This window comes from Urocitellus parryii, chromosome 1 (genome assembly GCF_045843805.1).
Source record: "Urocitellus parryii isolate mUroPar1 chromosome 1, mUroPar1.hap1, whole genome shotgun sequence".
In the NCBI taxonomy this organism is placed as follows: Eukaryota; Metazoa; Chordata; class Mammalia; order Rodentia; family Sciuridae; genus Urocitellus; species Urocitellus parryii.
This window is the reverse complement of record NC_135531.1, coordinates 188,029,633-188,046,514: the sequence shown is the minus strand read 5'-3', so window position 1 is coordinate 188,046,514 and position 16,882 is coordinate 188,029,633. Positions and strand designations below refer to the sequence as shown.

The following is a 16,882-nucleotide window of genomic DNA, read 5'->3' as shown; positions in this document are numbered from 1 at the left end:
ATTCTACTCATATTTTCCCCTTTCAATTCCTGAATATATTTACATTTGTATTTGAAATATCATTGTTTTATAATTTCACTGTTTGGGTGTTCTGTGGGTCTACATTATTGACTTTTTCCCCTTGAGATTATGAGTCCATTTTTCTGTTTCATTGAGTAGTATTTTAAAAAAATTGTATAATGATTATTATCAAAGGTATTTTGCAGTGACTCTAGGTTGTATTATCTTTCTCTAGAGATTGTTGAACTTTATGTATGTATGTATGTGTGTAGCAGTTGAATCGCTGCTTAATCATATGTCATCTTAATCTCATGTCATTTCCAACTCTTTTTAGTGTCACAGGGTCCCAGTGTTCAGAAGTTGGTTGACTGCTATGCTTATACTTCTTCCTTGGTAAGAGCATTCGGACTCACAAATTTAAATACTCAAGACATGCTGATAGCTCCCAGATTTGTAATTCAGCCTTGACTTCTTTTTTGAAGTCTGTTTTCCTCCACTACATCCAACAACTGCATATTCCACATCTCTCCTTGGGTGTTGAATAGACATCTCAAACAGCATATCTGAAACCAGTCTCTGCCTAGCCCCCAACACCCTGAGTGCTGCTCAACTCACAGACTTCTTACTCACTATGTGACAACTCTCTTTTTCAGTGGCTCAGGTCAAAATTTCAGAATCATCCTTGACTCCATTTTAACTTTTTCACTTCTCCTGAAATCTATCAGGACATCCTATTGACTGCCATTGAAACAAATCCGGTATCCTTTGCTACCACCAGGTAAACTCTCTCATCAGCTCTCATCTTATTTCTTGTATGGTCTCCAACCTGTCTCTGCCTTCATCCCTTCTTCACTGGGCAGCTTCAGCGTTCTTTTTAAATGTCAATCAGACCATAAGGCTCTTGTGCTCAAACCATGCAGCAGGTTGCCATTTTATTCAGAGTGAAACCCTACAGTCTAGGAAGCCCTGTGCTACCACCTCTCTGGCCTCATCTCCCATTACTTTCCATGCTTTTACACTCCAGCAGTAATTCCCCCTTTCTGCATCTCCAACTTCTTCTGCTTATGATCCTTCCCCCAGATACTCACATAGAAGGAAATGAGGTAAGAGAAACTATGGAGAACTTCTTTACTGTATCAACGAGTTTTAAATGAAAGTATTAGGGAGACAGTGGAAACTTGGCCTGGTTCCCATTTAGCAAGACCAGCATGGAGCTTGGCTGAGACTGGGACTATCAACGTGAATAAGTAACAGGCTGGATAAGTGGAGACTCTAGCCATGGAGGCCAATCTAGAGCACTGTCTTATTGGGTTGATCTCATTTTCATGTTCTTAGCTCACCATACTCTTTTGATAGTAGGATGGGACAGTGCTTTATCCCATAAGAAGGACTACTTTGACCACAGGGGTGTCAGTGCAGCTCCTAGGAAGCTTACCTCCTTTCATGCTTAAATTCTGCAAAGAGCAAAAGAACATTTCACCTTATTTACTGAGATAGAAACAGTACATTTCCTTCTATCTTTCCTCCATCATCACTTCTTACTAATTGCAGTGACTGATTAATACCCAATAATGTTATTGGCCTGGCAGGTGGGTTGGTCAAATTAAGATTGCTTCTTTTAATTTGAGCTAATGTGAAACTGTTTGAGAGGATGGGGTGTTTTTGTTTGTTCATTTCTCCACAGAGAGATGGATGGATGGGGTATGCTGTTGTAAAGTGACAATTCTCAGAAGGCAGAGTACAGGAAGAAAGGTCAAGCTTTGGCATCAGACAGACTCCAGTTTAAAACCGGGTTTTGCATTTAGTAGAGTATGATTTGGGGCAATTAACATCAACTCTCTGAGTCTCAGGCTCATCATCTGTACAATGGGAATAATGAGGACTCCCTTGTGGGGTTGTTGTAGGAGTAAATAAGTTAATATAATTGTCTGACATACAATTCATGCTCTTTGGGGCTATAATACCATGCATGCTTCATGACAAATGTTCAGAGACAGAAGAATGACTTGAAGATAGTCCCTTCCCCCTTTCCTTGGGTTCAGATGTTTGTTGGTCTTCTGGGGATGCATCCCCCCAGCTGATTGGATGATCCATCAAGAGTAGTCATTAGGGCTTTGTGGTGAGGTAGGCGCATCTCCTCTTTGAGGGCATCTCTCTTTTGGGTACTTCTGACCTCATCTGGCAGATCTTTCAATAGGCTAAACAATTTCTTCTGTCATGTCACCCACAATCCTTAATTTATTTATTAAGAAATACATTTTAATAATATGAATAAATATATAGTACTGTCACATAGTAGCAAAAAATCACCTAACTTGAGAAATAGAATATTGTCAATAACTCCGAAGCCCTCCAAGTGGTTCTTTCTCAATTGTAATTACTGTTTAGAAATTGAGCTTATTAGTCCTTTGTGTGTTTGGGGTAGTTTTTATGGTTTTCTAGTTTTATTATATGTGAATATACCTCTAAACACCACAATGCTTGATTTTGCAGGTTTTTAAGCTTTACCTTAAATGGAATGATTTTATATATATTTCCTTTAGCCTGTTATTTTCATCTGGTGACAGCATTTATGAATTCGTCTCTGTTTGGTGTGATACTCTTGTTATTCATTCTGTTATTGATAGATATCTGGGTTGTTCCCATTTTGCTGTTCCATGACCCACACTGCATTCTTGTATATCTTATGGTAAACATTTCTGTATACTATACTAATGTATACCTATGTATACATTTCTGTTGGTTCCCATTCCATATCTAGGGAGCAAATGGTTGGGTTATACAACACATGCACATTCAAGTTAGAGGAGGGTAACAAGTTATTTTCCAAGGAGTTTTTTCCCAGTTTACATACACATAAACAGTGAAAAAGAGTTCTTGTTCTTCTGTATTCTCATCAACTTTTGCATGGTCAGACTTCTTAATTTTTGTCACTCTGAAAGGGACAACTGAAGAGATTCAGTGGCATCCTATTCTGGTTTCTATATTCTTTTCTTTACAGTAAACTTGGAGGACCAACCTAAAGGCCAACTCCAGCTCGGGACATAGCCCTGTGATAACAAGTCCCAAATTCTTGAGGCTTGTATGTCTCTGCCTTTCTTAGTTGGACAGCAGATTGCTCTGGCTGACAGAGGGCAGAAGCCAGAGAAGTGATTTGATTGGCCCTGTCTCTTTGAATCTGGAGATTTGTTCTCCCCACCCAGCATCTTTCCACAAACTGCTCTCAATTGTTGATTAATTTACCGTAAAGCCCTGGAGTGGCACAGCTGCGTGAAGGGTGAGAAATAGGGTTGGTTTGTGGCTGGTGAGTGGCAGGCCATCCATCACTCTGAGGGGAAATTGTTCTTTTAAGGAGAAGCAGTGAATTGTTTTTGGCCCGTGTGTAAGTCAGGCAGCCGCGTGGAACAGTGACAGAGCTTGCGGCCCAGGGCTGGATTCCCTGATGGGTCGTTTGTTGCCTCTCAGAGTGACACACTTTGCAAATTTGCTGTGGGTGGATTGTTTGATGAGTGGGCAAAAGCAGTCGCAGTGACTTCCTCTCGGGCTCCTAACAGAGGTGTTCTGGGGCCTTCCTCCTGATACCTGATTTCATCTGGGTCTCCTCAGTTTCACCCCTGACCCCACTTCTCCTTTAAGACAGCCAGTAGCTTTTCAGTCATTTGGTATTCTATGATTCATTGACACAGTGGTTCCCGGTGGGTATTTTTGCCCTCTAGGGGACACATGGCAATATCTGGAGTCATTTTTGGTTGTCACAACAGGAGGGCACTATTGGCATCTAGTGGAATGAGACCAGGGGTCCTGGCAAACATCCTACAATGTGGATGCAATAATTCTCTGCAACAGAGAATTATTCGGCCTAGATGGCCAACAGTGCTTAGGGTGGGAAAGTCTGCATTAGTTCTCTGAAGGGTCAACTAATATTTGTGGAGTCCCAGTGATGAGTTAGGAATCCCAGGCACAGTGTTTAGCTCCAAAGTTTCTGGGACCCTTTAACCTCAGTGCTCCCTTGGCTACTTGGACCCAGTAGTTTTCATTACAGCATTTTCATTTTGATCAAATGGGAAATCTTTTGCTTTTCAGACCCTTTCCTTGGCCACTCCCTATCCTAATCAGTGTAGATGATTTCACAGGTCCACATCTGGGAGATGAATGACAAGGACCTCAGCAGCCAGGGTCCCAGGTGCCACGGTGCCAGTCAATGCCCAGGTCTGGAAGCTGACTATGGAGGAGTCCCATGGAGGGTGGGGTCATGGCTGTGCATAGGGAGCAATGTGACATTGGATGAAGAAAGCAGGCATCTGAGGATGGATGATCTGGGATGTCATCCTGGTCTTTCCCTTGCAAGTTGTGTGGTCCTGAGAATATTACTTTACTCTTGGGGCCTTAGTCTCTTCCCCTGTAACAAGGGCATAATATGAGCCCTGGATCCTGGAATTGTCGTGAGGTAAGTTTTACCTACCTTTATCCATCTGGAGGCATTGTCTCAATGAGCCAGAGAAAGTTGAGCAAGGGAGTCCTGGATCCCCTTCACGGTACCACCAGAGCAATGAAAGTATTTCTTATGTCAAGGATCTAATTTTAGGTGTCAATTTGATTGAGTTAAGAGAAGGCCAGAGAGCTTATAAAACATGACTTTTAGATGTCTGTGAGGGTGCTTCTGGAAGAGGTTGGGATTAGCTTTGAATAAGGAAGATATATCCTCACCCAATGTGGCTAGCCATCATATGGTTCACTGAGGGCATAGGTAGAATAAGAAGATGGAGGAAGGGTGAATTTTCTTTCTCTCTTTTAGAGTTGGGACATCCATCTCCTCTTGGCCTTGTTCATCAGAACTCTAGGTTCTCAGGTCTTTGTCACTAGACTGAGTCATTGCTTCCTGGTTCTTTAGCTTGCAGATGACTTCTTTGTTTCCATGAACATCAATTAATTCCCATAATAAATCCCCTTTTATCTATCTATCTATCTATCTATCTATCTATCTATCTATCTTCCTATTGGTTTTCTCTTTTTCTGGAGATTTCTGAGTAATATAAGTTAAGGTGGTGGCTGGATGGTATGACCAGAGAAATTTCCTATTTAACTTTGGTCCATTTCATCCAACTAAGTGTGGTTTCCCTTTTCAAAGCCTCCCCATGGCTACTCTTTCCATTGATCTCTGATTTGAAGAACAGGGCTATCTCTTCTGTCTTCTGTCTAAAGGGTGGGAGAGCTTTCTGGGCACTGACATTATTTCTCTTGTATTAGGCAGCCAACCTTGATTGTTGTTTCTTTTAAAGTGTCAGCCATATCTGAAATACTCGGGAATTATAGACAATTCTCAAAGGCTATTTATTGAAGCTGGGGCAAACATGAGGCCCTGGGAACGCTGCTCTTTTCCCTGTGGCTATGAAGGTAAAGATTGTGGGAGAACCAGGATTAGGGCTGATTTGTTCTGTACAGGGAACCCCGATGGAGAATTTGGAGTCAAGATTCTGAAAAGAAGTTCCACTCCTTGTGGGATGTTTGAAATAGACATGCTGCTTGACATAGCCAAGCAGCAATTTCCAGTGTATAAATGGGGATGATAATAATGGAGACATCCTCTTTCTCCCTACCCTTTCCAGTCTTAGACAATCCATTTATCTACTTATTGTTTCTATAAATTTACATATCCTTTTCATATAAATGGAAATATACAATATGTGGTATTCTGTGATTGTCCTCTTTCTCTTAGCATCTTTATGTCATAGCATGTGTTATTTCTTTTTATTGCCAAATCACTTTCCATTGTACAGATATACCATATTTCATTAATTCACCTATCAGTTGGTAGATGTTTGAGTTCTTTTTTAAAAAATATTTATTTTTTAGGTGTAGATGGACACAACCCAATGCTTTTATTTCTTTATTTTTATGTGGTGCTGAGGATTGAGGCCGAGTCCCACCTGTGCTAGGGGAGCAATTATGTTGTGAACATTCATGTAGAGAAGTTTCTGTGTAAAATACATTTGCACTCCTTTTTGATGTTTAGGGATGGAATTGCTGGATCACGTAATAACTCTTTGTTTAACTGTTTGAGAAACTGCCACACTGTTTTCTAAAGAAATTGCAGCATTTTACATGATAATGAACAATGCCTGAGTATTCCAATTTTTCCAGATCCTCACCAATATTTATTTTTATGTTTTTAAAAAATTATTACTGTCTTGATGGGTATGAAGTGATATCTCCTTATGGTTTGGGTTTTCATTTTCTTAATGACTAATGATATTTTATCAGTCAGTCTTCAGTACGGATAATGAAACACCTTAGGCAATTATCTATAATAAAAAAATTTTATTTGACTCTTGGTCTGAAGAGTTCAGCCCTAGATCAGGGGGCCTCATTTGATTTTTGATGAGGGCAGCACATTTGGTGGGAATGTGTGGTAGAGAAAACTCCTCACTTCATGAAGCAGGAAGCAAGAGAGAGGAGGAGGAAGAGGAGGAGGAGGAGGAGGAGGAGGAGGAGGAGGAGGAGGAGGAGAATGTGGACACATTAGCATCTAAAATGCAGTAGATATTGTTCATGTTTCATATATTTATTGACCATTTGTATATTTTCCTCAGAGAAATGTCTATTCGAATCTTATGCCCATTAAAAAATTGGGTAATCTGTCATTTGTAAGAGTTCTTGATTCTAGTCCCCAAATCAGATATGTGATCTGCAAATATTTTTCTCCCATTCTCTCTTTCTTTTAAAAATCTCTTTTACTTTCTTGATTGGTGGTCTCATTTGTAGCATGAACATTTTGATTTTGATATAGTTCAAATAATCTGCTTTTTCATTTGTGGCTTATGCTTTTGGGTCATATCTAAGAATCCATTGTCTATTGCAAGACCAGGAAGGTTTGCACCTATGTTTTCTTCTAAGAATTTTATGGTTTTAACTTTAACATTAAGGCCTTTGATATATTTTGATTTAATTTCATGTATGATGAAAGGAAGAGGTCCAAATTTATTCTTATGCATGTGGACATCCATTTCTTCTAGTGTCATTTGTTGAAAAGACTCTTCTTTCCTAATTGAATTGTCTTGTCACCCTTTATTGAAAATCAGTTCACCATAAGTGTAAGTCCTTTCTGGCAGACTCACAATTCTACTCTACTGATTGATATGTCTATCTATATGCTGCTATCATAGTGTCTTGATTGCTGTAACATGTAAAGAAAAATTTGAGATGGAGACATGTGATTACTTCAACATGGTTCTTCTTTTTTGAAATAAATTTGTGTAATGTAGTTCTTTTTCATTTTCATGAGTAAAGTGTCTCCTGTCAAATTCCTGTGTTGAAACCTAACCCTTTATATGATGAAATTTGAGTTCAGGGCTTCAGATAATTAAGGTGAAATAATATAACTCGGACTGTACCCTGATATGATAGATTGATGTCCTCGGAAGAAAAGAAAGAGTCCCCAGATTCCTGGGATTCATTTCTAGTCTCCCTTTCCTGTGCTTAGAAGGCTGGCTTGGCTTATTCATGTAAGTGCTGGAAAACCTACAGGGAGAAGGTAAGACATTCTGAAAGCCAGAAAATGAAGGAACACAAAATATGGTGGCTTAGAGAAGGTTTCCTGGTTGATTTCCTGGTTGCTCCATGGTATGAAACTAAGATATCAGACACACAGCTTCTCAACAAGGTGAGAGAAGGGATCTTTTCTGGGAAATAATTCTGGGCATTCAAAACATCGGGAAATCAGATAGTTGAATAGAACAAAATAAAAGAGATCCCCAGGCAGCAGCACCAGTGGATATGATCTCTCCTGTGCTAAAATTGTGGAGAGATATTTCAAATAAAGGAACCCCCAAATTTGGGAGTTCTGAGGTGTGTGTAAATATAGAGAGAGCAGAGTTCAAAGTCACTGCACGGCTCATCTGAGGGGATCTTGTGCAACAATATTGTGCAGAGGGGAAAGGGAGGGAAACAGTTCTCCAGTCTCCCATGGCTGCCAGGAAATAGGAGGAAGGAGCCATTTTGCAGCTCTAACACAGGGGAATGGCAGCTGGGGGTCCCAGTCCCTGATAGCTGTCCCTGGCCTAAAGAATGGGTTTGGCAAATCCACAACACACGGCACAGTGTGTATCTCAGAGACCAGGGAGGTGCTCTGATTTAAAATATTCAGACCAATCCAAGGACAAGCTTGGAAGCTAACAAAGCCTAAACCCTGTCCCCAAGAGTACTGCTTGAAGGATCTCCCATCACTCCAGCAACCCCAACTATCACACTTGAGAATAATATTTGGAGCTCCAACAGAAACAGTTCCCTAAATTTTTTAGAAAAATTCTCTTCTTTATTTTACTTTTTAATTGGTACTTATTTTTTTCTATTCACAGTTCAGTTGTGATCTAAATGGTTCATGGACACTTATACATATTCAGACCTGTCTTTTTTTTTGGTTAGTTATGTTTTTTTTTCTTTGTTTCTCATTTCTCCCATTTATCTGTTTCCCTTGGTCCTCTTTCCCTCTCTTCCTCTGCAAATAGCCAACTTTTACTGATGTATCACTCATTATCTATTTTCTACTTCTATTATCTCTCCCCTTCCCTCACAAGCATGGGATCCCACACTACTTCTTTTCTGTCCCTGTTCACAACTTAAAATTATAAACCTTATTGTATTGTCTGTGGACAATAACTGAACCTACCATCTATGTTTATTTTGACAATTAACATAGTAGATACCAAAGCAGGAAATATTTGATTTGATGCTGTAAATCGTTTGCATTGGTTGTTGTTATTATCTGTATCCGCCTAAACTGTGAGGTATTAGAAAGCTTCAGACTCTATATAAATCCACAGGGTAGAAACTCTCATGCCTCAAAACCATACTGTCAAATGGATAGACACACAAACAACATAAAAAAGCAAGGGAACAAATCACCTCAAAAAACCCAGTATAGTTCAATAACAGAATCCATCAACACTACAGTGGAAGAAATGACAGATAAAGAGTTTGAGATATTGATGGTTAAATTGATCTGCAAGGTAAAAGATGATGTAAGGGAGAAAATACAGGAAACAAAAGATCACTTCAATAAAGAGATAGAGATTCTGGGAAAAAAGCAGAAATTCTTGAAATGAAGGAATCAATAAACCAAATGAAAAATTCACTGGAAGGCATCACCAGCAGATTAGACAAATTGGAAGACAGAGTTTCAGGCAATGAACACAAAATACATAATCTAGAAAATAAATTTGACCATGGAAAAAAGATGTTAAAAGAACATGAACAAAACTTCCAAGAAATGTAGGATACCATGAAAAAAACCAAACTTAAGATTTATTGGGGTAGATGAAAGCTTGGAGATAAAAACCAAAGGAATGCACAATCTTTTCAATGAAATAATATCTGAAAATGTCCCAAACTTTAAGAATACAATGTAAAACCAAATAAGGGAAGCTTACAGGACCCCAAATATACAAAACTACAAGAGACCCATATCAAGGCACATTATTATGAAAATGTCCAACATACAGAATAAGAATAGAATTTTAAAGGCTGCCAGAGAAAAACAAGAGATTACTTTCAGAGGGAAACCAGTATGGATCAGAGCTGATTTCTTAACCCAGACTCTTAAAGATAGGAATACATGGAATAACATATACCAAGCTCTGCAAGAAAATGGATGCCAACAAAGAATACTATACCATGCAAAATTAAGCTCCATATTTGAAGATGATATTAAAGCTTTCCATGATAAACAAAAGTTAAAAGAATTTACAACTAGATAGCCTGCACTACAGAACATTCTCAACAAAAATGTTGAGAATGAAGAAGAAATGAAAAATAAAAGTGAAAACCAGCAAAGGGAGGAACTACTAAAGAAAAAGGCAATCAAAGGAGAATTAATTCAAATTAAAAACAATAAATAAATAAAATGAAAGGGAATAAAAATCATTTCTCAATAATAACATTGAATGTCAATGGCCCAAAGTCATCAATCAAAAGACATAGACTGGTAGATTGGATTAAAAAAGTCTCAACAATTTGCTGTCTCCAAGAGACTCACCTCATAGGCAAAGATATCCACAGACTAAAGGTAAAGGATGTGAAAAAATATTGTCACTCACATGGATTTTGTAAGCAAGTAGGGTCTCTATCCTCCTATCAGATAAAGTGGACTTCAAGCCAAAGTTAATCAGAAGGGACCTAGCAGGCCATTTCTTACTGCTTAAGTGAATAATGCATCAACAAGACATAACAATCTTAAAATATTTATGCCCCAAGTAAGGGAAAACCTACATACATCAAACAATACCTTCAGAATTTCAAGAATCAAATAGACCACAACACAGTAATACTGCATGATTTTAATACACGTCTCTCAAAATTTGATAGGTCTTCCAAACAAGAACTAAATGAAGAAGCTACAAAACTAAAAAATACAATCAATAATTTAGATTCAACAGACATATATAGAATATTTCATCCATCAATGACTGAATACACTTTCTTCTCAGTGGCACACAGATCCTTCTCTAAAATGGACCACATCCTAGGCCACAAAGCATCTCTTAGCAAATACCAAAAAAAAGTAGATAATACCTTGCATTTTATCAGATCAGAATGGAATGAAACTAGAAATCAATGGTAAAATAAAAAATAGAATCTGCTGTAACACCTGGAGACTAAATAACACACTATTGAATGACCAATGGATAGCTGAAGAAATCAGAGATGAAATAAAAAAAAAATACTTAGAGTTAAATTAGAACAGTGACAACTTATCAAAATCTCTGGGAAACTATGAAGGCAGTCTAACAGGAAATTTTATATCGTTGAGTGCATTCTTTAAAATAACAGGAAGTCAACAATTAAAAAACCTAATTTTACATCTCAAAGTCATAGAAAAAGAATTACAAATCAAGACTAATAGCAATAGATGACAGGAAATAATTAAAATCAGAGCTGAAGTTAATTAAATTGAAATGAAAAAATTTAAACAATCAATGAAACATAAAGTTTGTTTTTTGAAAAATAAATAAAACTGACAAACCCTTAGCCAAGCTAACAAAGAGAAAGGAAGAGAAATGTCAAATCACTAAAATTTGAGATGAAAAAGGAAATATCACCATGGACACCACCGACATACAGAAGATAATCAGAAACTACTTTGAAAAATCTACACTCCAATAAAATAAAAAATCATGAAGACATTGGCAAATTTCTAGAGACATATTACCTACCCAAATTGAATCAGGAGAATGTAGAAAATTTCAATCTCAAGCAAAGAAACTGAAGATGCCGTCAAAAGCCTATCAACAAAGAAAAGCCCAGAACCAGATGGTTTCTCAGCTGATTTCTACAAAACTTTCAAAGAAGAACTTAACCATTACTCCTCAAAGTATTTCATTAAATAGAAAAGGAGGGAACACTTCCAAACTCATTCTATGAGGCTAGCATCACCATGATATGAAAACCAGACAAAGACAATTGAGGAAAGAACACTTTAAACCAATCTCCCTGATGAAAATAGATACAAAGATTATTAATTAAATCCTAGCAAATTGCATCCAAAAATGTACTAAAAAGATAGTTTACCATGATCAAGTGGGGTTCATCCCAGGTATGCAAGTTTGGTTCAATATAGGGAAATCAATAATGTAATCCATCACATCAATAGACTTAAGGACAAGAATGACATGATTATCTCAATAGATGCAGAAAAAGTATTTGACAAAATTCAGCATCCTTTCACATTCAAAACACTAAAAAAATTAGGGGTAGTAGCAACATTCCTCAACATTGTAAGAGCTACATATGCTAAACCCAAGGCCTAAGTAGAGAAAAACTAAAAGCATTCCCTCTAAAATCTAGAACAAGACAGGGATACCTCTTTCAACCACTTCTATTCAACATAGTCCTGGAAACCCTAGCCAGAGCAATTAGACAAAAGAAATAAATTAAGGGATCTGAATAGAAAAAGAAGAGCTCACACTATCCCTATTTGCTGATGACAATTCTATATTTATTTATTTATTTATTAATTAATTATTATTATTATTTTTTATTGATTGTTCCAAACATTACAGAGCTCTTGATAAATCATCTTTCAAACATTTGACTCTATTGGGTTTTGAACTCCCATTTCTATCCCAAATACAGATAGCAGAATCACATCTGTTACATACTCACATTTTTACCTAATGGCATATTAGTGACTGTCTTAATCTGCTACCTTTCCTAACCGCTACTATCCCCCCTCCCCTCCCCTCCCACCTTCCCTCTCTGCCTCCTCTGCTGTTGTTCAATTCTCTCCCTTTTTCCCCCCTCCCCCTTGCCCATCATAACCTCTTATACTTTTGTGTATCATTGAAGGTCTCCTACCATTTGCATATCCTTTCCCTTCTCTCTCCCTTTCTCTCCCCCCACTCGTCTTTGTTTACAGTTAGTCTTTTCCTCATGCTCTTCCTTCCTGTTTTGTTCTTAGTTGCTCTCTTTATATCAAAGGAGACATTTGGCATTTGTTTTTTAGGGCTTGGCTAGCTTCACTTAGCATAATCTGCTCTAATGCCATCCATTTCCCTGCAAATTCTATGATTTTGTCATTTCTTAGTGCTGCATAATACTCCATTGTATATAGATACCACATTTTTTTTATCCATTCATCTATTGAAGGGCATCTAGGTTGGTTCCACAGTCTAGCTATTGTGAATTGTGCCGCTATAATCATTGATGTGGTCGTATCCCTATAGTGCGCTCTTTTAAGGTCCTCAGGGAATAGTCCGAGAAGGGCGATAGCTGGGTCAAATGGTGGGTCCATTCCAAGCTTTCCCAGGAATCTCCATACTGCTTTCCAAATTGGCCGCACCATTTTGCAGTCCCACCAGCAGTGTACAAGTGTACCCTTTTCCCCACATCCTCGCCAACACTTATTGTTGTTTGACTTCATAATGGCTGCCAATCTTACTGGAGTGAGATGGTATCTTAGGGTGGTTTTGATTTGCATTTCTCTGATTGCTAATGATGGTGAGCATTTTTTCATGTACTTGTTGATTGATTGTATGTCCTCCTCTGAGAAATGTCTGTTCAGGTCCTTGGCCCATTTGTTGATTGGATTATTTGGTACCAGTACCATGCTGTTTTTGTTACTACTGCTTTGTAGTACAGTTTGAACTCTGGTATCGCTATACCTCCAGATTCACACTTCCTGCTTAGAATTGCTTTTGCTATTCTGGGTCTTTTGTTTTTCCATATGAATTTCATGATTGCTTTATCTATTTCTACAAGAAATGCCGTTGGGATTTTGATTGGCATCCCATTAAACCTGTAGAGAACTTTGGGTAATATCGCCATTTTGATGATGTTAGTTCTGCCTATCCATGAACAGGGTACATTTTTCCATCTTCTGAGATCTTCTTCTATCTCTCTCTTTAGGGTTATGTAGTTTTCATTGTATAAATCTTTCACCTCTTTTGTTAGGTTGATTCCCAAGTATCTTATTTTCTTTGGGAATATTGTGAATGGAGTGGTTTTCCTTATTTCCATCTCAGAGGTTTTGTTGCTGATATACAGGAATGCCTTTGATTTATGCGTGTTGATTTTATAACCTGCCACTTTGCTGAATTCATTTATTAACTCTAGCAGCTTCTTTGTAGACCCTTTTGGGTCTGTTAAGTATATTATCATGTCATCCACAAATAGCGATAATTTAACTTCTTCTTTTCCTATTTTTATGCCTTAATTTCTTTTGTCTGTCTAATTGCTCTGGCTAGTACTTCGAGAACTAAATTGAATAGAAGTGGTGATAGAGGGCACCCCTGTCTTGTTCCAGATTTTAGAGGGAATGCCTTCAATTTTTCTCCATTTAGGATGATGCTAGCCTGAGGTTTAGCATATATAGCTTTTACAATGTTGAGGTAAGTTCCTGTTATCCCTAGTTTTTCTAGTGTTTTGAACATAAAGGGATGATGTACTTTGTCAAATGCTTTTTCTGCATCTATCGAGATGATCATATGGTTCTTTTCTTTAAGTCTATTGATGTGGTGAATAGCATTTATTGATTTCCGTATATTGAACCATCCTTGCATCCCAGGGATGAATCCTACTTGGTCATGGTGCACAAGTTTTCTGATATGTTTTTGTATTCGATTCGCAAGAATTTTATTGAGAATTTTTGCATCCAAGTTCATTAGAGATATTGGTCTGTAGTTTTCTTTCTTTGAAGTATCTTTGTCTGGTTTTGGGATCAGAGTGATGTTGGCCTCATAGAATGAATTTGGAAGAGCTCCTTCTTTTTCTATTTCTTGAAATAGCTTGAAAAATATTGGTATTAATTCTTCTTTGAAGGTTTTGTAGAACTCTGCTGTATACCCATCCGGTCCAGGGCTTTTCTTGGTTGGTAGTCTTTTTATGGCTTCTTCAATTTCTTCCTTTGTTATTGGTCTGTTTAAATTTTGTGTGTCTTCCTGTCTCAATCTGGGCAAATCATATGCCTTAAGAAATTTATCGATATCTTTACTATCTTCTATTTTATTGGAATATAGGGTTTCAAAATACTTTCTAATTATCTTCTGTATTTCTGTAGTGTCTGTTGTGATATTGTCTTTTTCATCCCGTATGTTAGTAATTTGAGTTCTCTCTCTTCTTCTTTTCGTTAGTATGGCTAAGGGCTTGTCTATCTTATTTATTTTTTCAAAGAACCAACTTTTAGTTTTATCTATTTTTTCAATGGTTGTTTTTGTTTCAATTTCGTTGATTTCTGCTCTAATTTTAATTATTTCTTGTCTTCTACTACATTTGCTGTTGTTTTGCTCTTCCTTTTCTAGATTTTTGAGGCGTAGTGTGAGTTCATTTATTTGTTGGTTTTTTCTTTTTTTGAGGAAAGAACTCCAAGAAATGAATTTCCCTCTTAAAACTGCTTTCATTGTGTCCCATAGATTCTGGTATGTTGTGTCTGTATTATCATTTGACTCTAAGAATTTTTTCATCTCCTCCTTTATGTCTTCTGTAACCCACTGATCATTCAATAACATATTGTTCATTTTCCATGTGGTGTAGGGTTTTTCCTTCCTTCTTTTATCATTGATTTCCAATTTCATTCCATTATGGTCAGATATGGTGCATGGTATTATCTCCACACCTTTATATTTACTAAGAGTTGCCTTATGGCATAATATATGGTCTATCTTTGAGTAGGATCCATGCGCTGCTGAGAAGAACGTGTATCCACTTGATGATGGTTGATATATTCTATATATGTCAGTTAAGTCTAGGTTGTTGATTGTGCTGTTGAGTTCTATAGTTTCTTTATTCAATTTTTGTCTAGAGGATCTGTCTAATGGTGAGAGCGGTGTGTTGAAGTCACCCATAATTATTGTGATGTGGTCTATTTGACTCTTGAACTTGAGGAGGGTTTGTTTTATGAACGTTGCAGCTCCATTGTTTGGTGCATACACATTGATGATTGTTATGTCTTGTTGGTGGATGGTTCCTTTTAACAGTATATAGTGCCCTTCTTTATCTTTCTTGATTAACTTAGGTTTGAAGTTGATTTTATTCGATATGAGTATGGCCACTCCTGCTTGCTTCCGAGGGCCATGTGAGTGGTATGATTTATCCCAACCTTTTACCTTCAGCCTGTGTATGTCTTTTCCTATCATATGAGTCTCCTGAAGGCAGCATATTGTTGGATTTATTTTTTTTTTGATCCAGGTTACTAGCCTATGTCTCTTGATTGGTGAGTTTAGGCCATTAACATTTAAGGTTACAATTGAGATATGATTTGTACTTCCAGTCATGCTTCTTTATTTATTTATTTTAGTTTGGCTAATTTTACTTTTTGGTTATTTTCCTCCCCCTTTACTGAGCTACTTCCTGCTATTGGTTTTGTGCACTAGTTTTCAATTCCTCTTCTTGTAGTATTTTGCTCAAAATACTTTGCAGTGCTGGTTTTCTTGCTGCGAATTCTTTTAGCTTTTGTGTATCATGAAAGATTTTAATTTTGTTGTCAAATCTGAAGCTCAATTTTGCTGGATACAGTATTCTTGGTTGGAATCCATTATTTTTCAGTGTTTGAAATACATTGTTCCAGGATCTTCTCGCTTTCAAAGTCTGTGATGAGAAATCAGTCGTTAACCTAATTGGTTTACCCCTGAATGTGATCTGCCTCTTTTCTCTTGTAGCTTTTAATATTCTCTCCTTGTTCTGTATGTTGGCTATCTTCATTATTATGTGTCTTGGAGTTGGTCTATTATGGTTTTGAATGTTTGGGGTCCTGTAGGCTTCCAGGATTTGGCAATCCATTCTATCTTTCATCTCTGGGAAGTTTTCTACAATTATTTCATTTAAAAATATGGAACACTTCACGAATTTGCGTGTCATCCTTGTGCAGGGGCCATGCTAATCTTCTGTGTATCATTCCAATTTTAGTATATATGTGCTGCCGAAGCGAGCACGACAATTCTATATTTAGAATATACAAAAATCTCTACCAGAAAGCTTCTAGAACTCCTAAATTAATTTAGCAAAGTAGCAGGAGTATAAAATCAACACCCATAAATCAAACACATTCCTATAGATCAGTAATAAATCTGCTGAAAGAGAAATTAGGAAAACTATCCCATTCACAATAGCCTAGTATATATATAGTTGGGAATCAATCTAAAAAAAGAAGTGAAACACCTCTACAATGAAAACTATAGAACACTAAAAAATAAATTGGAAAAGACCTTATAAGGTGGAAAAATCTCCCATGTTCTTGGATAGGCAGAATTAATATGGTCAAAATGGCCATACTACCAAAAGTTCTCTACAGATTTAATGTAATTCCTATTAAAAATCCAATGATGATATTCATAGAAATAGAAAAAAAGCAGTCATGAAATTTATTTGGAACAATAAGAGACCCAGAATAGCCAAA

The 16,882-nt window shown here is 37.3% G+C and overlaps 1 non-coding gene across 1 annotated transcript; it reads right to left on the bottom strand.

The window, feature by feature from the left end:
• Window positions 1-16,309: 16,309 nt before the first annotated feature.
• LOC144249612 (U6 spliceosomal RNA) lies at window positions 16,310-16,418 on the bottom strand. Its single transcript, XR_013342253.1, has one exon. It is a non-coding gene; the product is annotated as a U6 spliceosomal RNA (small nuclear RNA).
• Between the last annotated feature and the right edge of the window lie 464 nt (window positions 16,419-16,882).